Here is a 25,423-nt window from a genome sequence, read left to right as displayed (position 1 = left end):
AAATAAATGATTAACTTAACAATAATAATAAAAATAAAATAATAAAAATAGGTATATTTTAGCTATAAATTTTTCAATAAACAAAGATAATAAATAACAAATATAATAATAAGAAATAATTAAAATAAAAGAAAAAAAAACTGGATAACTATAAGAATAATAACACAAATTAATCAATGTAACTACTCATTGTGAACAAACAAGAAAAGATAACCTCAAAAATGCTTAGAAATACAAATTTTTCTGTCACCCCAGCCTTGCTCAAACGCAAATCGCTTGTATCGTAAGATATTCATTGTATATGTTGTAAATTGACCTTGTATCCTGACAGTAAATAAAATTATTGCTACTGTCATATTCCTCCTCTGTAAGGCTTCGGCTGTTTTGGAGTAATAAAAATAAATAAATAATGTAAGTAATGCTATTGGCGACATTCTTCTCGGATGGGTCTCTGCAGTAGCGTAGTTACCTTTTTTCGGGCCCGGAGGTAAAGAACATGTTCGGGCCCCTACTTAATTAATGAAAATTGCAAAAACAGGAGACAGCCAAACACGCCGGGCCCCTAAAGGGCCCGGAGGCAATCGCCTTGCCTGCCTACATGGTAGCTACACCGCTGGGTCTCTGTATGGCTTTCCCATCTAGTTTGCATGTTTCAGCCATTAAAACTCATACAGAATTCATTTACAAACATGGCATTATATGCCAACCCTAGAGTTCTTAGCTGTCTTGGCGTTAATTCTAAACAACTCAGCCAATATTCTCACCCATTCCGGTTACCTTAATTCCTGAGCAGCTGATCGTTCGGAGCAGGCATGTAATTTGTGTATGAATATGTACTTGTTACGTCACCAAAAAGAAGCGTTCACTGATCGATTTCACTGAACATTCTTCGTTCACATTTCTTGACCGAATGCTCCAGTCACTCTTGATCACTGTTTCAGTCACTCTTAAGCATGCGCAGATAAAACCAACTATAACGTTGGCGTCTGAGTGTTATCGACTACATGGATTCTGGTTGAAGATTTGCATAGCTTGAGTGAAGTGTTAAGCCCTACTTCATTGCATGCATAGCGAACTCTATTAGAGTATCTTATCGACACTGTTACATTTGGAAAACAGCTTTTATATTTTCAGTTATAAATGTTTATATTTCTTTTGTCATCACCTGTTGTGATCATTAGTATTTGAACAATAACATGCAACATCTAAAAAGGAAAAGAACGTATAGATTCAACTAGACTGCTGTGTTTGATTCCACTTCTAAACTGGAAGATCTAAAATTTTGTGCGGGATTTTGCATGTTGCCTGTATCTTGAAGCAAAGTTTTCTAACGAGTAATCTTAGTGCAGTTGATGCGCAGGACACTGATAGCAGGTGAGCGGCGACGTGCAAAGTAGCTGGAGAAACGGTGTCCTCAATAGGCCGTTATCAGTGCTGCAGGACATCGATAAAGCACTCTACATTCTTAAGGAGTATCTTCGTGAGTCTTCAGCCGTGGAGGGAGATGTTCCACTCGAGGGAGTTCCTCGCTGCTTCCCCTTTCGTGCATCGATCACGGCCGTAATTGTGATGCTGTGCCTAGAGATGTGCTCGTGTTTAATGACTGCCCTTTCCTTCCAGCGGTCCCCGCCTCAACTCTTTCCAAGTTTAGATTGCCTTCTCTAGTTGCTGACCTCTTCAAATGAAAAGTCGGAGGCCTGGGGCATCGGATAACGGGAAGATATTTTGTTGCTTCTCTGACGACTAGTTACAGGGAGAGAACTGACGGCAAATGCCTCTGGCAAGTCTGAACAAATAAAGTCAGAATAATGGAGGTGATACGCGTATATGCAAAGTAGTGATGAGAGAAAATTAGCGATTAGGAAACCAAGGTCGCCTACTCGCTGTCTAGAAAAGGAGGGTATCGTGTGGGTTTATAGAATAACAGAATAGTGATGAATGCTCTTAACTTAATCCAATGATTTTTCTTAATTTCATTTTACATTAATTTTAAATGTTTGTTTTTCGTTGTTTTGTATTCATAAAAATTTTTGTTTTACTTAAAATCCAAAGTTTTTGTTTCGATAGTGAATTTTTATATTTATCTAGACGCGTTAATATGGATGAAGAACGATTGTACTTATTAGTCTCTTATTCTGAGTTGGATATTCTTATATTCAGTAAATATCACTGAGTGAGAGGAAAGAGTGTTTTTTTTTTTTTTTTAATACTGCAGTTGAGCAGTCACTTTCTTTTATAGCTACCCACTGTGCTTGGAAACTACTCCTCATAGTTTAATAACTCTGAAGACTAAAACAAACTCGGAGGTAATGTTTCCTTAGACTTCCTAAACATCTGTTGAAGCGAAAGGCAAGTTTTCATGTTACACAGATAAAAAAAAAAAAAAAAAAAAAATACCTTTCATCCTAATGATAGTCCTAGCCGAGTGAGGTCCAGTACATCGTGACTTGGTGAATGCCTTTCTAGCCAAAGCTGGCAGCTGCGCCCTGCTGTTTCCAACATTCTCCGCGTGACTGACGTCTCCCCTGTTGCCCGCTTTCATTCCCTTAGGCACGAGACGATCGTTACTATCGGCCTGTTTTCCCGCTTGGGCAGGGGGGGGGGGGAGAAAGAAAGAAAGAGAGAGGGAGAGAGAGAGAGAGAGAGAGAGAGAGTTGGCGGGAAGGCGAACTGCCAGTGTCATTGCTTGTCAGTCATTTTTTGGTAGGATCTGGCAGGTCATGCTGTACACCCCCACCTTGTTGACGCACTGTAAGATTGTATGAGGCTATACAACATGGTCAGACATCTAACTTGTGCACAGCTTGTTTTCTCTTGGGAAATCGGAAAGTACGGTTTTGCTTCTGATTGTGTTCCCTAACGGCAGAAGTAATCGCCTACAGACACGTGGCCTGAACAGAAGGAAACAGTTGCATTGGTGCTGCATGCGTTGCGGCACCGAAGAAACCTGCATTAGGCTTTGATAGATCTGATGAAACTGCCTGAAGGCTGCTCAAGTTCCAGATTTGAATGACTCACTGATAGCACTGGGATTTCGTTTTCCTTTCTTCCTACCGTTGGCCGCCTTGCTTCCCCTCGAACGACGATAGCACCGGCGTCAGTCAATATCTGCTCTCTTTCTCTCTCTCTCTCTGCGTGTGTGTGCGTGTGTGTGTGCGTGCGGGCTTCAGCAAGCATTCCGCTACTACGCTTGTGTGCGCCTGCTGGCGCGAGCCCTGCTGTCGATGGATGACTAGGCACACAGCCTTATGGGGCGGAGGAGCAAAAGGCTGTTTGCCTAGGAGTACTTCCGAGCCTTGCTTGGTAGTCCTAGCACAAGCTTCCATTTCTGCAGAGAGCGCCGTCGTCAGTGGTGACCAGGTCGTGTTGGCTGCAAGGAACAAACAGCAGTGCCAGTTTCGGTGTGAGTGTAGTCTGTTTCAGGACTGACCCTTAACTTAACTGGCCAGGTTCATCAACGCCACTGGAGACATCCATTTGATTACTTAACAGCGTCTCATTCTCCATGCTTGCCTGGTACAGTAAGTAGAATAAAGATCCTTTCGAACTTAAGCTGTAAAAATGCTTCAGATAAAGAGACCTATTTAGAATCTAGATGTACCACCAATGTGCTTCAAGAGCCGTTATTCTTGGTATTGATTGTAGGGCTGATATTAATCTGTGGGGAAGGAGAAAACTATTTTTAAATTCATCACAAGGCCTGTAATTTAAACATGATTATGATCAACTGGTCACCCGTTAATAAATCGGCTTCCTTCTGTTATACTTATCTAACAGAGAAGGCATGTCACGGCAGATGTGAACGATCACTTATGAATTTTTCTGCGGTGAACTAATGAAAATGTGAAGCGTAGTTTTAAACATTCGCCTTATATAGGCTGCACTGCTGCCCTCTACCTTGTTGACATTGTGAATTTAAATGGCCACCTGTGAAAAAAAAAAAAAAATAAAATAAATTATAATACACTGCTTTTTCAAGCGCTTCGAAGACTATTAGTGTAGCCTTATAGCGTGCTTGGGGAGACGGAAACGTGAATAGGGCAAGAATACACATCAGGCTAGAAGTTGATGTTTTTTCTCATTCGATCTGTATCTTGGAAAGGCTTTTTTTTTTCGTGATTGCAGGCACTAACGTTGGTTAACGATTTTATATATGTGTGTTAGAATATTTTCACTCTATAGCAAAATGTATGGAAAATAGAAACTAGCATAATTGTAACTCATTTAGAAATGTGAAGTTACTTAGATAAAGTAATAACAATACTCGTTGTTATTACTTTATCGTGTTTGTAATATCAAAGATTTTTATGCGTGTTTGTAATATCAAAGATTTTTATGCGTGTTTGTAATATCAAAGATCCTCATCTCCTTGGCGACTTTTTTTGCAATTCTCAGTTGGAAACTCGGCAATTTCCTAATTTTCAGTTATTTTTGTGGTTTTTCAGTTATCCGTCAGAAATCGCCAAATTCGTGTGTGGGCAGTCGGCATAAACTTTCTTATTGGTTATGATTCACGTAGTCACCTTTCTATATTCGTTTAAACAACTAACTTTTGTAACTTTAATATTTACTACTATCTCTGACTTTTTTTAAATATAAGAATGCATATAGAGTATGCTTTATGAAAATTCTTGCCCAATATCATCGCCCACATAGAGATAATATATATACCTTTTTCATTCCGTGAACCAGTTACACCATAGAATGGTGTAGCTAGTCTGGTCCAGCTTCGCCATAGAATGATTATGCCAATGCATGGAATTGTATGAAAGGGAGCAACCAGAAATTCATATTAGGGAGGTGGTGGTGCATTGTGTACATATTAATTTATTTATTATTGTTCATGCAGAAAAATCACCTACTTAAACAATAGCAACATATGAGTTTCTTGGGGTGGGGATTTCAAATGCACCTTTGAAGTCCCAGTTACGCGATTGATTGTATGCCACGCACAAGTTAGGAGTCGGGGGGGGGGGGTGAACTCCGTCATTACTCTATGTATGGGTTTTTAGAAAAAAAAAGAGAGATAGAGAGAGTTCACGTGAATCGAAAACATACATGTTTGTTTAATAAACATACAATTATTATCGTATCATAATTATTATGCAGATCACCTTAATTAGATTCATTTAGGTTCTTTTTTTTTTTTTTAAAGTCTTTCTGTTATTTTTAATTTACGTGTATTATTAGTTTCACTTTGTGTGCTGTTTAATTCTATTAAAAATGTTATGCACAACCTTGACTTCCTAGCTGTAGCCGCTCAAACGGCAAAGACAGCGCGCACGCACGTACACACTGAACTCGACTTGCATTTCAGTCCTGTATTTCTAACTTTTTAACTGTTCTGTTACTGATTCGTTTGTGAAGTCAGTTACTGTTTTTTTTTTTTTTTTTTTTTTTGTTTAGATACAGTGATTTACTTCACAAATTATGTCAGCTCCAGATGCATATATAAAGTTTTTTATTTCCAGAAAAATTTTAATTAGCGCTATGCCACTCGTACCTTAGGAAAAGGTTAGATAGCTTTTGAGAATTCTACACAGAAATGACTAATGTCTTTATGTATATTTGTGGCCGTTTTACTTAGGGCGTACATGACGGTCAGCACCATAGTGGGAGGTGGATCTGCCCTTTCTTACTCCATCTTGTCCTTTGGTGACGGTGAAAAATTGATCTCCCTGTTTGCTGGCTAGCCGATGTCCTGCTAGTCTGCTATACACAAGGAGCACCAGCCCACCTCCAGATGCTCGTTACCAAGGCAACGAGAATCACCACTGGCAGCTGTACACCATGCTGTGTGCTTATCGATCTGACAGACGTTGCCATGGAGACAGTGGGTGGAACTGTAATCCCTCATCATCCTCGAACTAATAGGTGGACCTAATTGAAATCCCGAACCAGTTGTCAGAACTCCTGCCCCTTGGCTGTCAGTCGAAGAAAGATAACTTTGCCAGAGTACTATAGCTGTTTCTGCACTGAAGTCTGTTCGACGTGTATTCTCTTGTTCTTTAGTCTTTTTTTTTTATTTTTTTATTACGACGTCATGCAGGAAAGGGTTGCTTTTTCATTGCAGTCCAACTTTCATATGTCTCATCCCTTAATATGCTATGTTGTCGGCTGTAACGGGAAGTAATATCCAGTTAAAGTAAAATTGTAGTATTTAAAGACAAGTTTTATGGGGCGAGATTTTTTTGAGTACGCTGTGTGTATATATATATATAATTTATTTATTTTTCCACACTGAACAAGAATTTGGTTGCTTAAACTTTTGTATCAGCATTTTAGTTTTAAAATTAGTATTTGTTTACAAATTAAGCCAGGATGCTCGCCTGCGGTGGCACTGTTATAATGCAGTACTAAACAGTACTGCATTATAACATAGAATGATTGTATTTAGTACAGGCCTGCTTATTATATATATATGGCAGAGGAATGAAGATAGACGGAAGAGTGGAGAAAAATAGGAAGGGATTAATTAGAACAAAAATAGTGAAACAAAGATAATGGGGAATGAGAATAAAAGTAATACAAATAAGAGAGCTACATAAATGAAAAACAAGTGAAAAGAGATAGAAGATTAGTTGAAAAAAGGAGTGGGATTTCACTTCCTTCTGAGAAGGGAGTGAAAGTGAAAGCATGAAAGAGGGAATAATAAGAAAGAAATATTAACGGAATAGTGGAATAATAACAGAGAGAGAGATAGATGAGTGAAGAAAGGGAAAAGATTTATTAAGATTATTTTGTCTTTCTTCACTTTCTCCCCCATCTATCTCTGTCTCTCTTGTTATTCTTCCACTATTTTTGCTATTCTAATTGGGGTTTGTCTCTTTTTAAAGTTCTCTGCCATCAGACAGGTTCAGGGCTCCATTGACGCCATGCATTTCTATCTTGTGCTTTCCTTTTAGTTAATACATAATTTTCTCTTCCCATCCAATCCATCATTTCAATTCTCCTCCAAACAGCTCTCTTCCCACACATCATCCCCGCAGTCACTTTCCTTAACATGCTATCCTTCTCAATACATGTCCTATAAAGTTTTTTTGCCTTCCTAGTTCTTTTACTAACGTTCTCTCTTCTCTTACTTTCCTCAAAACTTCCTCATTATTCACTCCGTCCACCCATTTCACTCTTTCCATTCTCCTCCACACCAACATCTCGAAAGCTTCTAGCGATTTAATCTCCTCTATCCCCAGTATTCAGATCTCCGAGCAATATAGTACCACAATCCATATTAATGTTTTCATCTTTTGCTGTCTTAGTACCACAATCCATATTAATGTTTTCACCTTTTGCTGTCTTAGTACCACAAATTTTTCTTGAAATTTTTCTCAATAGTTCGTTTCTATTACTAAATTTGCACATTGCAATTCTTGTTTCTATTTCCTCCAGGCTTTTCCAAGTATCTGTGTCTATCCACATGTTCCAATATTATTCCATCTAATGTTACATTGATTCTTCCTGGCCACTTTGCAATTAACGGTATCTTGGTTTTCTTGCTGTTATCTTCCTATTGTACTCCTTTACTTTGCTCCTCAAGATATCCAAGGAGCTCTGTAATTCTTCATTATAAGCAATCATTACTTGGTCATCTGCAAATTTTATTGTCTTTATTTTCTCCTCTCCTATTTTACACTTCCTTTCTGCTCTTCTTTGTACTCTTTCATCAATTCTTCTACATATAAATTAAATAGCCAGGGGACATGAAACATCTGTCTGTCCAACGTAAAGTTCTCAAATTAGTTTTAGCTCTCGTTTATCTAGGCCACTCCTTCCAAGAACTTCCATCAGCTTAATCCAATTCACTCTGCCAAAAGCCTTTTCGAGATCTACAAAACGGATTGCTAGTTCTTTTCCTATTTACATGCTTCTTTCGGCTAGTCTTAATATTCCTATTGCTTTTCTGGTCTCACATTCTTCTCTGAACCCAAACTGGTTTTCTTCTATGAATGCCTTTGCTTTTGTTTTAATTAGTTCTGAGAGAATTCTTAGTAATATTTTTGAGGAGTGGGAAATTAAACTGATTATCCTATAGTGTGTGCATTATTCTTGTCTAATGGGATAATTATGGATTTTTGAAAGTTTTTGGTCCAGCTTCCACATTCATAGGTGTTCCCGCAAATCCTGAACAATTCTTTCTTTGCCTCTTCTCCAAGTCTTTTTATACTGTAATTTCTGCTGGTATATCATCCAGTCCAGCTGCCTTCCCTCTTTTTAATGAGGCCACCACCTTTTCAAATTCTTCTTCGATTAATTTTGGTCCTAAGGTCCCTTCTTGACCTGCTGTCACAGGCCAGACTTTTGGTTTATTTGCTTTATCATATAACTTCTATATATTCCTACCACCTTCTCCTTATTTGTTCTTTGTCATATAGAATTTTTCCGATCTTGTCTTTTTTCATACATTAGATCACTTCTTCCTCTTTTTGCCATTTCCTCTAGTTCTCTGCACTGTTCTCTTCCCACCATTTTTCCCTTGCTTCATCTGTTGCCCTTCTAAGTTTATTATTCAAACTCCTATATTTTATCCTTGCCTCTTCTGAACTTTGGTGCTTCCATTTTGTTTTCTTCTCTGTTTTTTCTATCATTTCTTCTATGATCCATGGTTTCCTATCCTATTACTCCCAGGGGATCACATCTGGTGAATATGGGCTTGGCACACCCAGGGTCCTGAGCTGGATATCATCATTCTTCTCTTTCATGGTGATTCCCTTCTCTCTCTGAGGCTTATGCTGCACCAGCATAAACCTCAGGCTTCTTTGCACCTTATGGCTAATAATATGACTGCTGACGCAGCCACTACACATCAAATGCCACCTGTGTAACAAAGGCACATCAGTTAACCTTGAACTATTCCCTAGGCAAGACAGTGTTTCAGATTTTTTGACCAAAATACAAATCCCTTTGTGTGAACTTTTTCATCCTACTCGCCAGAGCTAGCCCCTTGTGAATTTTTTCCTCTTCCATAAACTAAAAAGTTTACTTAAGGAAACCCATTTTCAGTCCTTTGAAGACATTCAGAAAGAAATGGCGGGAATGTTAAAAGGACTTACAGAATATGACTTCCCGAAATTTTTCTTGCTTGGAAGAAACGTATGGGATGGTGTGTGTATATGCCCAAGGACAACTTATTTTATTGCAACAGTATCGTTATTTAATAGCCACATCTTGTATATACATTCTGGGCTAAAAGTTTGGAATCACGTGTATTGGCAACAATTTTAGTTATTTATTTTTTAAAATTATCTATGACAGTGTAAGGTTTAATATATATATATATATATATACAGGGTGTTTCAGTTAAACGTTTCAGAACTTCTAAGAGGTGTAGGGTACATCCTGACAACTCGAAATCATATAGCAATGTGGGGTCGGAAATGCTTTCCTGAAGCGGTGTGGCGCACTATGGTCATAGTTGCCGATGCGCCCAATAAATCCCGAAACAAACAAACAAACAAACAAACAAACTGAAGCGGTGTTGTACACAGAAGCACCATAAAGAAAAGAAACCGTAAGTGAGAAATCGTTTTAATAATACATGAAAAGAAGCAAAAGGTACATGGATTAAAGTAAGTGTTCGAAGTTTCTTCCACGGGCTACAATGCACGCCTCACATCTCCGACGCATGGACATCCGAACATTCTGGAATACTCCAGGCGAATTTCGAATTTCTTCGGCAGCTACTGCGATTCTTGCAACCGGCTCCTCAGCATTGTCAACAGGGGTGTCATAAACTAGCGATTTCATAGGACCCCAGAAATAAAAATCAAGACATGATAGGTCGGGTGACCGAGCAGGCCAACGCACGGGACCACCACGTCCGATCCACTGTTGACCAAATGTGACATCCAGGTAGTTACATCTCCACTATAATGGGCAGGGGCTCCATCGTGTTGGAACCACATTGTCTGTTGCGTCGATGCAGAAATCTGTTCATCTCTCAAAAGTTGTGGCAATACTTGCTGCAGAAAGATCAAGTAGATAGGTCCGGTTAGACGACACGGTAACAGGTAAGGTCCGATGAGGTGATCTCCCATAATACCGGCCCATACATTGACCGAAAATCGAATCTGTGCTGCACGACGTCGTATTGCATGCGGGTTCTCGACCGCCCAGATATGGTCGTTATGCGTGTTGAAAATTCCTTCCCTTGTGAAGGACGCCTCATCGGAAAACAACACTTCAGCAGGAAAAAGGGGATTTGTAGCACATTTTCCAAGGTACCACTGTGCGAAAGCAATACGAGGTGCATAATCCTCCGGTTGCTGTGTCTGGACACGCTGCACGTGAAACGGATGCATGTCTTGTTCTCGGAGAATCCTCCATACGCTGCAATGGGAAACCCCGACTGCGTTTGCTAGACTTCGTGTACTCGTTCTTGGATTCCCCTGTACATACTGCAGCACATTCTGTTCGACGGCTGGAGTCCGTGCTGTTCTTACCCTGTCCCTGTCAGCTCTTTCAAATGAACCTCTCTCAGCTAACCTCTGGTGCAGTCTTGCAAAGAAATTATGACTGGGAATACGCCTCGTCGGATATCGTTCCGCGTACAAACGCTGTGCGGCTGGCCCTCTACAACACCGCTTCAGGAAAGCATTTCCGACCCCACATTGCTATATGATTTCGAGTTGTCAGGATGTACCCTACCCCTCTTAGAAGTTCTGAAACGTTTAACTGAAACACCCTGTATATATAAAAAAAACTCACTACAAAAGTACTTTAACAATTTTTCATTTAGCATTGAAAAATTTACAGCAAAAATATTGAAATGATCAATATTAACAGCCGCCGTAGCCGAGTAGTCAGGCACTAAGGTATATAAGTACACGTTTTGCGTGACCATGGTTCGAGCCTGCGTCAATACTGTGCTGTTTCTTGTGAACTCTTCTGACTGTATGGTCCTCCCTGAGTTTTCATCAAAATGTTCTCTGCGAGATTTTATCACTGCCTTACACAGACATGGCATTTCGGTGATTAATTTTATAATGGTATCTTGGCTAAGTGCCTTGATTAACATTATTCCAAGCGATCTGCAAGGTTTCTCATAAATTTTGTGAAGATGGGCGGGACTTCACGGGCTTGATGATGATAATAATTCCTTGATAATAGTCCCATAAAAGCTCTATTAGGTTAAAGTCAGGCGATTAGGGTTGCCATGCCATAATTTGCAATATCCTCTGCTGTTGTTTAGTTGCTATGAAGCCCCTACACAGCTTAGCACTGTGCTTCGGGGTCATTATCTTGTTATAAAATTTCTTGCACAAAGTCGAAGGGCAGAGCATGTTGTATTATGTTCAAGAATGTTTTATAGCCTTCTGTGATTTAAATACCTTCAATTTTGGCGATGTCACCCATCCCGGATAAGCAGAAGCAACCCAGATCACGATGGGACCAAATTTTCTTTAGTTGATCGTCTCACATAAACTCAACGCTTGGATTAAAAATTTCAAATTTGGATTCATTCGCCCACACTTCGTTTTTTCACTCTTCGATTGCTCAATGTTGATGGCACTTATCTCAAAGCCACCGTTTATTTCGATTTTTCAATTTTAATAAGGGTTGTTGGACCGCTAAACGATCATGAAGTTGTTGCTTGTTTAAGACAAAGTTTTACAGTAGATATATACACGAGAATTTCTCTGTTCCTATTGAACTTAGCTCAGATATCAGGTGCAGCAAGTAGTCGATTGCGTTTAGAAATAACTGTTGTGGTCTTATCTTGTGCTTCCGATGTTACGCGCGATCGTCCTGATCCTGTTTGTCAATTAAACTGCGAGTCTCCTTGAATCGTCGAATGGCCGTGTGTTCTCCTGAAAATTCCTAGTTTTTTGTCAATACTTCGCATGTAATAAATTTCTTTATACAGAGAAATAATAGGACTTTTTTCAACGCTCAGTTTCTTACTTCTTGCCACGTTCAATCACGAAACAGACAAAACTTACTCCAAACACTTTCTGAATGATGGGTGTTCAGTTTTATAAGTACGATTTTATGTGCTTACTGAGCTTTTTATGATATAAACATCTCAGTTTATATTATCTCAAAATAGTCTGGAATCATCTACAATATTTTGTAATATTGAAACAATAGTCCCACTTTCCAGACAATCATCTACAGCTTTCTAACACATTCGAGAATCTTCTACATCTTTCCGGAATATTTCTTAAATATTATTTCGATTTTTTTTAAAATTTTAATAAAAATTACTAAACAAGTTGATCCTATTTTATTAGAAACTTTGAAAATTAATAAAAACTGAAACGTGATTCGAGACTTTTAGGCGGGTGTATGCGTGTACCTGAGAACCCTTGAATTTACTCTGATAATGGTGCCTATTAAATAGCTTTCGAGGTGGAGGGGGAAGTATCGTGCATATGCCAAATAGGCCCATACGGAAAGACGGCTCTGCCTGGTGTTTAGTAAGGAAAAAAACAATAGCCGTTCGTGTTCTAGGCTCCATATTCACGCTGTGGAGTGAGAAGAGGAATGTGGGCCCTTTAGCAGTCTGTTGTTTTTCTGCATACTATAGTAACGTTGAGAGTAGGCTTGTTGTGCTAGTCGGAAAACCCTTTCTCTCTCTCTCGGTCTAAGATCGGCTAGCTGAAGCCTAAATTTACGGAGACTTTAGAAATTCTTCCAGTCATAGTTCAGAATCGAACCCAGACCTCCGTCGAAACTCTTTGAACCGATTTTATCAGCTGGTGGTTCCGCTAGAGGGCGCAGCCGTCGAAACACTTTGAACCGAATTTCACAGAGGGTGGTCTGCCACCCGCCCTTCCCACCTCTCGAAACGAGTGATAAAACATTATACTGTCATGGAAGACTGCAACCCGTCGTGTATCCGTGCAGCCATTCTTTCTGCTATGTTTAATGTAACTCTGAAGGATATGTGTATCAGTGGCGAAGGCCTCTGTAGTCTTCTCTTTTGTTTCAGTCTAATTTAGTATACAGCCCTGTTTAGATATTTATCAGGTCTTGGGATTAAAAAAAATACATATATATATTGGATGCAAGGTATTTCATAATGAACTGCCGTTCTTCTCGAGGAAAAAAAAAAAAAAAAAAACGCCGTTTTTTCTCTAGAGAGTATTGTACAGTGTATTTTATTTTATTATTTTTAATTTGATTCGGTCTTATATTATTTCTATTTTAATAAAGTTTCAGTTATACAGTTGGTGTATTATATTGTAGTTATGAATGTGCATTGTTATCGTTATTTAATGAAATGTCACAGGATGTTATGTAACGCCACGTGCACTGGGGGGGAGATGAATATTGCACGTTTCAATTGAAATCCATTCTTTGAAGAGTACCGTTCTCGAACAATTCTGCAATACATGTATATATTTTAATACTGCAGTGAAATAACTTCATTTTGGCTTATTGATATACTTCAGTGCTGATTAGAGTGACCAACTCTTGATCAGCCAATTTCGGGATATCGACCTTAAAAAATCGGGATTTTTTCATTGGTACATCGGATTACAAAATACCTTTTAATATTAACGTATGAACATGTCCCTCTTGGGTATTATACATATATAGGTATATTATATATCTTGATGTAGGTTGAATAAATTAGATACACATAGGGAGGTAAGTAAAATGTTTATTCATTATTAAGTTAACATCAAACAATCAACAGAACATAGCCTTCTACTATTTTTTAATATAAACTAAGGGGCTTCGCTTCTTTTGATAAAATAAAGTACGTACAGAAGCTTTCGACTCTGTGTGTGTCTCACATCCTCAGCTATGCATACATAAATATGATGCAATATCTATATAATATCGGTGTAGATACACCATAGACAAATCTTAAAGAAAAACTAGGTTCTTAGAGTGAAAGGCATCATTTCATCGGTATCTCATATTGTGCTCATCTTTCACAACTACTCCGGGGGCTCACATCTGGTGAGCATGGGCTTGGCAAACCCAGGGTCTTGAGTTGGATATCACGATTCTTCTCTTTCTTGGTGATTCCTTTCTACTTCTCTCCCTTTTTCCCTCAGGGTAACACCGGAATTTTTTTGGCTGGTGCAGCATAAGTCTCTGGCTTCCTTGTACCATATGGCTATTAATAATAATAATAAAGTATTGCACCACCTCGAATAAGTACCGCTTCACTAATACAGAAGACTATTGTCACTTATTCTCGGTGGGCACCACCAGTAGGAGTGATGGCGCTTTGAACCGATTTTAGTTGCGGTGGCCGTCGAAATACTTTGAACCGAATTTCACAGAGGGTGGTCTGCCACCGCCCTTCCCACCAACGGTGATGCCGTCGTCAATCACGTGACTCTCCTTCCCATGATCTTTTGCGCAATCTCTTCTCCGGACTTTGATGTTTTGACCTCCCGTGATGCTTTGCGCGATCTCCGACTTTCTCTCCCATGATCCTTTGCGCTCACCAAATTTCGTTATTTTTTATTTTATTTTATTGCTAGTGGATGGCGCCACGGGTGTTTTTCATAGAAAGAATTTTCTGGGATTTGAACCTAACATAATAATCTTAAAGGCCTTAACTACAGGGTACTGAGATATTTACTTACAACCCTGCAAATGTGGTATTTGAACAAAAGTTTTAAATGAGAAGATTATTTTGACATAATTATTTTAATCAACATATTAATGTTATTTTTAACCAATAAATTAATTAGTAGTGACAAATGGGCCTGGAGTACTGGGGTCCATAGTTTAATAATTTCAAATAGATATTTACAGTATACCCAGTTATAAAATATAAGTACAAATTCAGTAGCTTTCGGAACATGTGTCCCTTTATCAATGTATTCAAATTTGTCAGTTGATAAAGGGACACGTGTTCCGAAAGCTACTGAATTTGTACTTATATTTTATAACTGGGTATACTGTAAATATCTATTTGAAATTATTAAATTAATTAGTGTTATTTTGAATTCAGTGAGTTGTTTTTATTTTAAAGTATTCATGAGCAAAATTTTTAACCAATGGTATTTTGTCAGTTGAAAGTGATTTTCAATTTATTTTTAAGACAGATTTTAACAATGAACTCTTTTTGAATACTGAACTAAAGTTGCTTTTGAATAGATTTGATTAAGTTAATCTGTTCAGTGAGCTAGATGATTTTGTAATAACAGAGGAAAGTGGAGGAGAAATTGTTGAGGATAAACATAAAAAAGGCACCTCGGGTGGGTGGGATCTATCCAGTTATATTAATGGAGGCAGCAAAGGAAGTAAGCAAACCCTTAGCCATAATTATGAGAGCTTCTTTGGACTCAGGGGAGGTATCCATAGACTGGAAATGTGCATATGTCACCCCAATTCACAAAGCAGGATCAAAGGCTGACACAAGTAATTATAGACCTGTGAGTTTAACTTCCGTTCCAGGAAAATTAATGGAGGCACTGGTTAAAGAAGCACTGCAGGATCATTTAGACAAGACTTCAGTTATAGCTCGGACACAGCATGGTTTTGTTAAGGGGAAGTCTTGCATGACCAATTTGATTGGATACAATGATGCAGTCACAAAAGAACTGGATGCAGGGAATAACATTGATATTATATACTTGGATCTTAGAAAGGCTTTTGATACTGTTGCACATGGAAGACTGCTGCATAAATTGGAGCAGTGTGGCATTGGAGGCAAATTGCTGCTATGGATAAAGGGGTGGTTGAGGGGGAGAAGACAGAGAGTGGTAATCAATGGACACTGCTCATCGTGGACTAATGTTATCAGTGGAGTCCCTCAGGGTTCAGTGTTGGGTCCATTATTGTTTTCTGTATTTATAAATGATATTAATGATGGTATATCAAGCTTAATGTCCAAGTTTGCAGACGATACGAAGGTTGGCAGGGTTGTCAAGGACACTACCGACACTATGCTGCTGCAACAGGATCTGGAAAGGTTGAGCAGATGGGCTGAGAAGTAGCAAATGAAGTTTAACGTTGACAAATGTAAAGTACTACATATGGGAAACAGCAATCCCAGAGCAACATATCAACTCTGTGGTACTAAACTGACAGTGGTAGAGAATGAATGGGACCTGGGGATGGTTGTGCAATCAGATATGAAGTTCTCTGAGCAGTGCAGACGGGTTGCAAGAGTAGCTCATGGTGTATTGTCAATGATATACAGTATAGGAATTTTTCTAGCAGGGATAAGGAGGTGATTATTCCCTTCTATAAGGCAACAGACCTGTATAAAATACTCTAAGTGGTCAGGCCACACTTAGAGTATTTTATACAGGTCTGGAGGCCTCATTTCAAGAAGGATGTAGAGCTGCTGGAACGAGTACAGAGAAGGGCAACAAGATTATTGAATGGAACAAAGGGGTGCTCTTATGAAGAAAGGCTTAAGTTTTGCAAATTACAGTGTCTGGACACTAGGCACCAGTGAGGTGATCTGATAGAGGTGTATAAAGCCTTGAATGGTTTGAGCATGCTCAGTGCTGATTGGATTCTTCCTCTTGCTGAGAATAATCACCTTAGAGGGCAAAAATTCAAATTGAGGAAAGACAGATGTAGGATAGACGTGCGGAAATTTGCCTTTAGCCAGTGGGTGGTTAGTTGGTGGAACAGACTTCCATTCTTTGTCGTGGAAGTTGATAGCCTAAATAAGTTTAAGGCTCAGCTGGACACGTATTTCGAACGAACAGAGGGGTGAAGTGGAAGTGTTTTTTTTTTTTTTTTCTTGGCTGATGCTGCATAAGCTTGCTTTCTTGCATCAAATGCCTCTACTAATGCTACTTAGTACTATGCTTAGGTAGGTTGAGATGACAAAAGAAGATATTTGTTGACATTAGACTTGAACTTCTGTAGACTGTAATTTTCAGGAAATACATATGAAGGAAGGTTGTTCCAGAAAATGGCAGTTGAATGAATAGATGGGGAAGATGAAAAGTTGGTTCTGTGAGTTCGAAGTTGGTCAGTAAATGGATGTTGGCTGGTGGCGGCATGTGTTCGGACTGTTTTGAAAGAGAGAGCTGGAATTATAGAAGCCAATTTGGAAGAACAGTGCCTATGGAAATATCTGTAGAAGAGGCATGCAGCTATTAGCTTCCACAAATGATGGAATCCTGTTCCACCATTTGGCTAAAGGCCATCTACCCGCTGGCCTTTAGCCAATGGGTAGTTTCTTAAACTGTTAAAATATTAGGCCTTGTTGCATTTAGTTTATTTAAATCAATACGTTATGTTACATATGGAAATCAATTGTTTAAGCAATTATTTGTTACGTATTACGACGTAACCCGTATCTCTCTTCTCCCATTGGCTGAATAAATATTACAAGGAATAAAATTATTTTAATGTATAGAAAGATATGTGATAAATCGGGACAAATGCCATCCCGCCCAGGGTTCTTTCGGGACGCCTCTATAGAGAGCCGAAAATCGGGATGTCCTACAAAATTCCAGATGCTTGGTCACCTTAGTGCTGACCCTCCTAATGTAATTTGAGTGCACTGGGTTAGAACAGAAAGCAGAAGTGTGTACATAGCTTTATTTATCATGCTAACAACTGCTGTGCTGTTCCTCAAAAAGTACCACTCTCACAATGAAACTGCCTTCTGCCACTGATCTTACAGTATCTTGCTCCATATTCAGTAGCATCCTCTGCTCTGTGTTTGTAAGTTATCCCGGTATGCACTATTGCACATTTAATGCACAGCAGGTAGACGCATTCGAATTCACATCATGTCAAAAAATAGGGTAAGTACTATAAGGGGACCTGATAAGTGTTTTTTTTTTTTCTGTGTAGCAAGATTTCGAGGTGTACAGATTTCAAAATATGAGAAATCTTGATTATATCGGAATTATGCTATAATTTAGTTAACTTAAAAATACAGAAAATGTCTCTATGATGGATTGCTCTTTTGTCTTGATTATGTTCCGACTGACTTATTTGTCTCTCTCTCTCTCTCTCTCTGTCATCTCATGCGCCCTGGTCATAATATTCCAATATTATATTGGAATACACCCATGAGATTGTCGAGTACTTTTTTTTGTTGATTATGCCCATAAGATTTTGCATGCCCCCCCTTAATATATGGAATGTTTCATAACATGTGAGCATGCTTCTAGAACTGATTCAGAACCTGAAACGAAAGAAGAAAAGTTTATATAATGAATTTAGGAAAAAAATGTTTGCGAAATATGGGGGCATAGGTAAAAATGCACATGAAATAAGGCTGCATAGGTAGAAATGTCCACATAAATGAAAAAAAAAAATGGGAGGCTCTATGAAACGATATCCAAATTTTAATTCAGAGAAGTTTAAGAGAAAATCACCTAGTTGAAACCACAGAGTAAGAAACTAGGTGATTTTCAATTGAATAATATAAACTAATAATAATAATAAATTGAAAAATAAACGAATAATATCTTCTAAAATAATATGTTAGAGAAAGATGTAATCATTTAGGCCATTTTCAAGCTCATAGAGCTATGAACATAATGTTCATACACAATTGTTATTATATTATAAATCAACAGGGATTACCTTTATTTTAGATATAGGAAGCTTCTTTTCCAACTCTCCTAGTCCAACTCGCTAATAATTCTTGAGGATTAGCATTAGCATTAGCATTAGTAGAGGCATTTGATGCAAGAAAGCAAGCGTATGCAGCATCAGCCAAAAAAAAACCCACTCCCACTTCACCCCTCTGTTCGTTCCAAATACCTGTCCAGCTGAGCCTTAAACTTATTTAGGCTATCAACCTCCACCACAAGGGATGGAAGTCTGTTCCACCAACCAACCACCCGCTGGCTAAAGGCAAATTTCCTCACGTCTATCCTACATCTGTCTTTCCTCAATTTGAATTTATGCCCTCTCAGGTGATTTTTCTGAGCTAGAGGAAGAATCCCATCAGCATTGAGCATGCTTAAACCATTCAAGGCTTTATACACCTCTATCAGATCACCTCGCTGGTGCCTAGTCTCCAGACACTGTAATTTGCAAAACTTAAGCCTTTCTTCGTAAGAGCACCCCTTTGTTCCATTCACTAATCTTGTTGCCCTTCTCTGTACTCGTTCCAGCAGCTCTACATCCTTCTTGAAATGAGGCCTCCAGACCTGTATACAGTACTCTAGGTGTGGCCTGACCATTGCCTTATACAAGGGAATAATCACCTCCTTATCCCTGCTGGAAAAATTCCTGTATATCATTGACAATACTCCATGAGCTACTCTTGCAGCCCGTCTGCATTGCTCAGAGAACTTCATATCTGCCTGCACAACCACCCCCAAGTCCCTTTCATTCTCTACCACTGTCAGTGTAGTACCACAGAGTTGATACGTTGCTCTGGGGTTGCTGTTTCCCATGTGTAGTACTTTACATTTGTCAATGTTAAACTTCATTTGCCAATGTTAAACTTCATTTGCCACCTCTCAGCCCATCTGCTCAACCTTTCCAGATCCTGTTGCAGCAGCATAGTGTCAGTGGTGTCCTTGACAACCCTGCCAACCTTTGTATCATCTGCAAACTTGGACATTAAGCTTGATATACCATCATCAATATCATTTATAAATACAGAAAACAATAATGGACCCAACACTGAACCCTGAGGGACTCCACTAATAACATTAGTCCATGATGAGCAGTGTCCATTGATTACCACTCTCTGTCTTTTCCCCCTCAACCACCCCTTTATCCATAGCAGCAATTTGCCTCCAATGTCACACTGCTCCAATTTGTGTAGCAGTCTTCCATGTGCAAGAGTATCAAAAGCCTTTCTAAGATCCAAGTATATAATATCAAAGTTATTCCCTGCATCCAGTTCTTTTGTGACTGCATCATAATATCCAATCAAGTTGGTCAGGCAAGACTTCCCCTTAACAAAACCATGCTGTGTCTGAGCTATAACTGAAGTCTTGTCTAAATGATCCTGCAGTGCTTCTTTAACCAGTGCCTCCATTAATTTTCCTGGAACAGAAGTTAAGCTCACAGGTCTATAATTACTTGTGTCAGCCTTTGATCCTCCTTTGTATATTGGGGTCACATTTCCAGTCTATGGGTACCTCCCCTGAGTCCAAGGAAGCTCACATAATTATGGCTAAGGGTTTGCTTACTTCCTTTGCTGCCTCCTTTAATATAATTGGATAGATCCCATCCACCCTGGGTGCCTTTCTTGTGTTTATCTTCAACACTTTCTCCTCCACTTTACTCCCAGTTATTTCAAGATTCTGTAGCTTACTGCTAGAGTTGAATACACCTCTGGCATTTCCCTTGCCGAATAACTCCTCATGTGTGAATGTCGATGCAAAATATTCCTTTAGTTTGTTAGCTACCTGAGCAGGATCATCAACAGTTGACCCATCAATATCAAGTGGACCAATCTGATTCATCCCCTTCCTTCTAGAGTTAACATAAATAAAGAACTCTTTGCTGTTTTTCTTTGCATCCCTTGCCAAGGATTTCTCGTAATCTGCCTTTGCCTGCCTAACCTCCATTGTAACTTGGTTGCATATCAACTTGTATCTATCATAGGCTTCTGTGTCATGTGTTAATTTGTAAGTATCCCATGCATTTTTCTTCTCTGCCATATGCCTCATTAGTTCATCTGACATCCATTTTGGCCTAAACCTTGAACAATATTTCTTAGTTGGTATGTAAAGCCTAGTAGCTTCCAAGATAAGTTCTTTGAATGCTTCCCATTTTGAATTTGCTGTTGGTAACATCATCAGTTGGTCCCACCGTATAGAATTTAATTACTGTCTCAGTCCATCGTAGTTGCCTTTACGGAAGCAATAACCCTTCCCTTTACCCCTAATGGTAGTTACCTCTTTGAGTAAATCCCACTTCACCACACTGTGATCACTGCCACCTAGTGGTTCGTTTATCTGCAGATTCTTAATGCATGAAGAATCACTGCTGATAATCAAATCAAGAGTATTACTCCCTCTAGTTGCCTCCCGAACATGCTGATGTAGAAAACAATCATCCAATAAATCCACAAAAGCCCTGTTAGTGTGTGAGTAACCAGCCCCCAAATTCCAGTCAATATCTGGGAAATTAAAATCTCCCATTATAAGACTCTCTGATTTACTGGCCCACTCTATTTCCCTGTACAGTTCCTTATTATACTCATCAGAGTCTTTAGGCCTATAGCACACTCGTACTCTCAATTTTGATCTCCCAATGCTTATGTCACACCAAACTGACTCAACACTGCACTGTCCGGCGATGTCGACTGGCTTCACTTCCTTGGTTTTTATATGTTTCTTAACTAATAGCATAACCCCTCCCCCCTTCCTATCCTGTCTATCCTTTCTGTAGACGTTGTACTCCCCAAATTGCAGTTCTGCATCCCTTATGTCTGTGTGACACCACGTCTCTGATATCCCAACAATATCTGCCTTTGATGTTTTGAGCAATACCTCAAATTCATCAAATTTATTTACTAAACTCCTAGCATTGGTGTACACGCAAGTATACCTGCACTGTTTCTATTCTTAGCTACCCTAACACAACCCATGTGTTTACTTGTACCGCAATGGCTCCCAACAGTCTCTGAAATACCATGCATCTTATTTTCCAGGCTTCTGCTCATTCTAATAGAAGTAGTGCAAGAATCTCTTTCACCTCTGCCAGTGGCTACTGTCAATCTATTGGTCTTTGTCTCCCCCCAAGCTAGCAGTTTTCCGACCCACCTAACACTGCCTCGATAGCATCAGCAAATATTCTTGCACCCTTTCTATTTAAGTGTATCCCATCCCTGTAGAAGCAATCTCTCCTGTTAACAAGTACAGTCCAGGCTGAAAAAAATTCTACCCCTTGAGCCTTGCACAATCTTTCCAGGGCCGAATTGATCGACAAGGCTCTCATCATATACTCCCTCCTATCGTGTCTGGGCAGAATTGCAGACACTTTCAAATTCAACCCTAATTCTCGGCTTTTGTTCAACAGTGACCTGTACTTGTTAAGTAATTCTGCCGGTCTCCTACTCTTAATATTATTAGTGCCAACGTGTACAACTATATCACCTTTTGTGCCCTTAAAAGATGATATTCGCTCTACAACGTCATCAACCTTTGCCCCTGGCAGACATACCCTGGTCCTGTTCCACCTATCAGGATGGCGATATCTATTTTGTAAAGCAGGTGGGACATCTTCCCCACTGTCAGAACCGTAGTGTTCAGACCGTTCGGTCTCAACGGTGAGCGCTCATGACTGCTGTCTACAAACACCATACTTCTGGCAGCATGGAAACCATTACTTGGATTGGCATAAAATTAGATTTTTGTCTAAACTGTTTAATAAATAAATGTGGACAATTGTTATTAAAAAGTGAAATGAAACTGAGGTACGATTGCACAGAGGACCAGGGTACAAGAATTAAAGTTTTGTCCATCTGGTTCTCCTTAATCACAACAAACTCAGAACCTAACCATTGGCAATTCTATTTATTTTTTTTCAATTTAGTTGTTAATTACGGTTCACATGGAAGTTTCATAAAGAACACGTGATTCGGAACTTCGTAACTGATGTTAGGAAACTCAGAATCACGTGGTTTTCGCGCTACCGTTACTACGAAGAAACATGGTAGCACTTGACCAAATAGTTTTTCACGCATCACAATAATTTTGGGAGAATCCCGGAAAAAAAAAAAAAAGAAGCCATACCAAGTAAAATATTGTCTGTATTTACACTTGGCATTTTTTAGCACTATCGGTATAGTATATTATTATTATTAGCCATATATTGTGCAAGGAAGCCCGAGGCTTATGCTGCACCAGCCAAAAAAAAAATTTTCTGAATTACCCCGAGAGAGAGAGAGAATCACCAAGAAAAAGAAGAATGATGATATCCAGCTCAGGACCCTGGGCGTGCCAAGCCCATACTCACCAGATGTGAGCCCCTGGTGTTACCAAATAGAATTTTTATGCAACACAATAATTTTGGGAGGATCCTGGGGGGGGGGAAAGGCCATACCAAGTAAAATATTGTCTATATTTACGCCTGGCATTTTTTAGCATTATCAGTATAGTATATGAATACAACGTGTTATTTTTCACATATAATATCTTAAATTTTGGGTAAAATCCAGAATGGTGTACCTTCTCCAACGGTTCACGTGGAAGTTTCATAAAGTTTCACAAGAAGCAAAACAGTGCAAAAGCAGTGATTGGCAAGTTGTGAGTGGTTGTAACGCAGTGAGTGGGCAGTGACTGTCCACTCACTGCGTTACCCGCCCACTTTCCTCCTAGTTCGATATGCCCAGGGTGTTGTTCTCCCCCACTTGCCACTGGTTTTAGATCATTTTCTACTTTTAAAACAGCGGGATGGGGGGGATAAACACCCTACCTAAGCTTAGCATCCCTCTCTTCAACGACACAAAACAATCGGAAAGAAAACGCCTCCACAGTAATCGCCCGATCACAAAACACTACCGTCAGCCACAGCACTGAGTGGGAGATGCCTTCACCTGTCAATCACTGCTGTCTTTCCTTGCTTTCAATCGATGTACACTAATTTTGTATTCAACTTTTAGCGCATTCGAAAATATTAGGGTACTAAAGGTGGGGAGAAATAAACATTTAAAGACTGAAAAAGGTGATAATGAATTGTAATGAATTTTTTGGTGCATCTGTTAAAACTTCAATTTTATATTTTTTTAATTCAAGGGATTGTTTATATTGTATTAGAATATATGCCAAATAAATTCAAAATAAAAATACAGGAACTTCCCGACTTACGTAAGAATTGCGTTTCACGGAACTCTGGCCACGGGTGCCAAGCATTCTGTGGCCAAACGATTCTAGTGCATTTCTGAAAGCATTTTCTATAAAGAGCATTTAAGCAAAGTTTCTATTTTTAGTTTCAAACACCATTTCCTTGATTTCTTTAGCAGAGTAGCTTAAATGTTAAATGGTGATTTTCCTTTCTAGACAAGAGGCCTAGAAAGGAAAACCACTTTTCTGTTTATTTTTCTATTAGTACTAACATATTAACTCATCCACTTAGTCACCTTGCGGCATTGCTCCTGTCTATCCGTGGTGGGGCCAGAGACCTGGGTGGTAAAGCAAATCCCCAAGACCAAAAGGAGCAAAACATGGATTTCGACAATTTTCCCCCGATTCAGACAGCAAATGCAAATTCCAATGGATTTGCACCAGCCCGACAATTATGCAACCAACAGAAAGAGACTCTCTTCCATATCTCATTCATCAAAGCAACAGACTTCAAACAAATCTAGTAATATACTAGTCACGATCCTTGAATAGCAATCAGTACGGTTTGCAAGAAAACAGATCCTGCTTGGACCTTATGATAAGAGCTGAAACTAACATTCACAATGCAAAAATGAACATCTAGTAATGGTCAGTCTAGATGTTGAAAAGGCATGCTACCACATGGCATTTTTCTAGAGTTGTATTCTCTAAGGTTTGAGAGGACACTTACCTCAATTCATTCAGAATTTTCTTAAGTGCAGAACCTTTCAAGTTCATCACAAGAATGTACTTTCACAATACTTTATCCAAGAAGAAGGAGTACCCCAAGGGTCCATGCTTAGGGCCACCTTCTTTGCAATTAGGCTAAATACAATGACACAGAATATTCCCAAAACTGTAGAAATATATATGTATGCTGACAATCTTGCCATTCACCAAACACTAACACAATTGAGAGACAGTTACAACTTTCCATAAATATGTTTGAGACATGAACCCTATAAAATAGTTATTAGCATTAGCATTAGTAGAGGCATTTGATGCAAGAACGCAAGCTTATGCAGCATCAGCCAAAAAAAAAAAAAAAAAAACACCCACTTCCATTTCACCCCTCTGTTCGTTCAAAATACCTGTCCAGCTGAGCCTTAAACTTATTTAGGCTATCAACCTCCACCACAAGGGATGGAAGTCTGTTCCACCAACCAACCACCCGCTGGCTAAAGGCAAATTTCCGCACGTCTATCCTACATCTGTCTTTCCTCAATTTGAATTTATGCCCTCTCAGGTGATTTTTCTGAGCTAGAGGAAGAATCCCATCAGCATTGAGCATGCTTAAACCATTCAAGGCTTTATACACCTCTATCAGATCACCTTGCTGGTGCCTAGTCCCGAGACACCGTAATTTGCAAATCTTAAGCCTTTCTTCGTAAGAGCACCCCTTTGTTCCATTCACTAATCTTGTTGCCCTTCTCTGTACTCGTTCCAGCAGCTCTACATCCTTCTTGAAATGAGGCCTCCAGACCTGTATACAGTACTCTAGGTGTGGCCTGACCATTGCCTTATACAATGGAATAATCACCTCCTTATCCCTGCTGGAAAAATTCCTGTATATCATTGACAATACTCCATGAGCTACTCTTGCAGCCCGTCTGCACTGCTCAGAGAACTTCATATCTGCCTGCACAACCACCCCCAAGTCCCTTTCATTCTCTACCACTGTCAGTGTAGTACCACAGAGTTGATACGTTGCTCTGGGGTTGCTCTTTCCCATGTGT

General features: G+C 39.3%; 1 protein-coding gene across 9 annotated transcripts in view; it reads left to right on the top strand.

Annotated features, from left to right (window-relative positions):
• LOC150083163 (uncharacterized) overlaps nucleotides 1-25,423 on the top strand; it is a 1,214,634-nt gene that overhangs the window by 233,606 nt on the left and 955,605 nt on the right. Inside the window, exon 1 of one of the 9 annotated variants that reach the window (XM_090377873.1) lies at nucleotides 3,207-3,521. The exons of the other annotated variants lie outside the window; for them this stretch is intronic. The gene's annotated coding sequence lies outside the window, so the exon portion shown is untranslated. Of the gene's footprint in view, nucleotides 1-3,206; nucleotides 3,522-25,423 lie in introns of those variants that run through there. 9 annotated transcript variants of the gene reach the window in all.

The sequence above is a fragment of the Mastigoproctus giganteus genome, chromosome 7 (genome assembly GCF_048544385.1).
Source record: "Mastigoproctus giganteus isolate SK-2022 chromosome 7, ASM4854438v1, whole genome shotgun sequence".
Lineage (NCBI taxonomy): Eukaryota > Metazoa > Arthropoda > Arachnida > Uropygi > Thelyphonidae > Mastigoproctus > Mastigoproctus giganteus.
The sequence above is the reverse complement of the archived record's forward strand: the minus strand, read 5'-3'. Positions and strand labels throughout refer to the sequence as shown.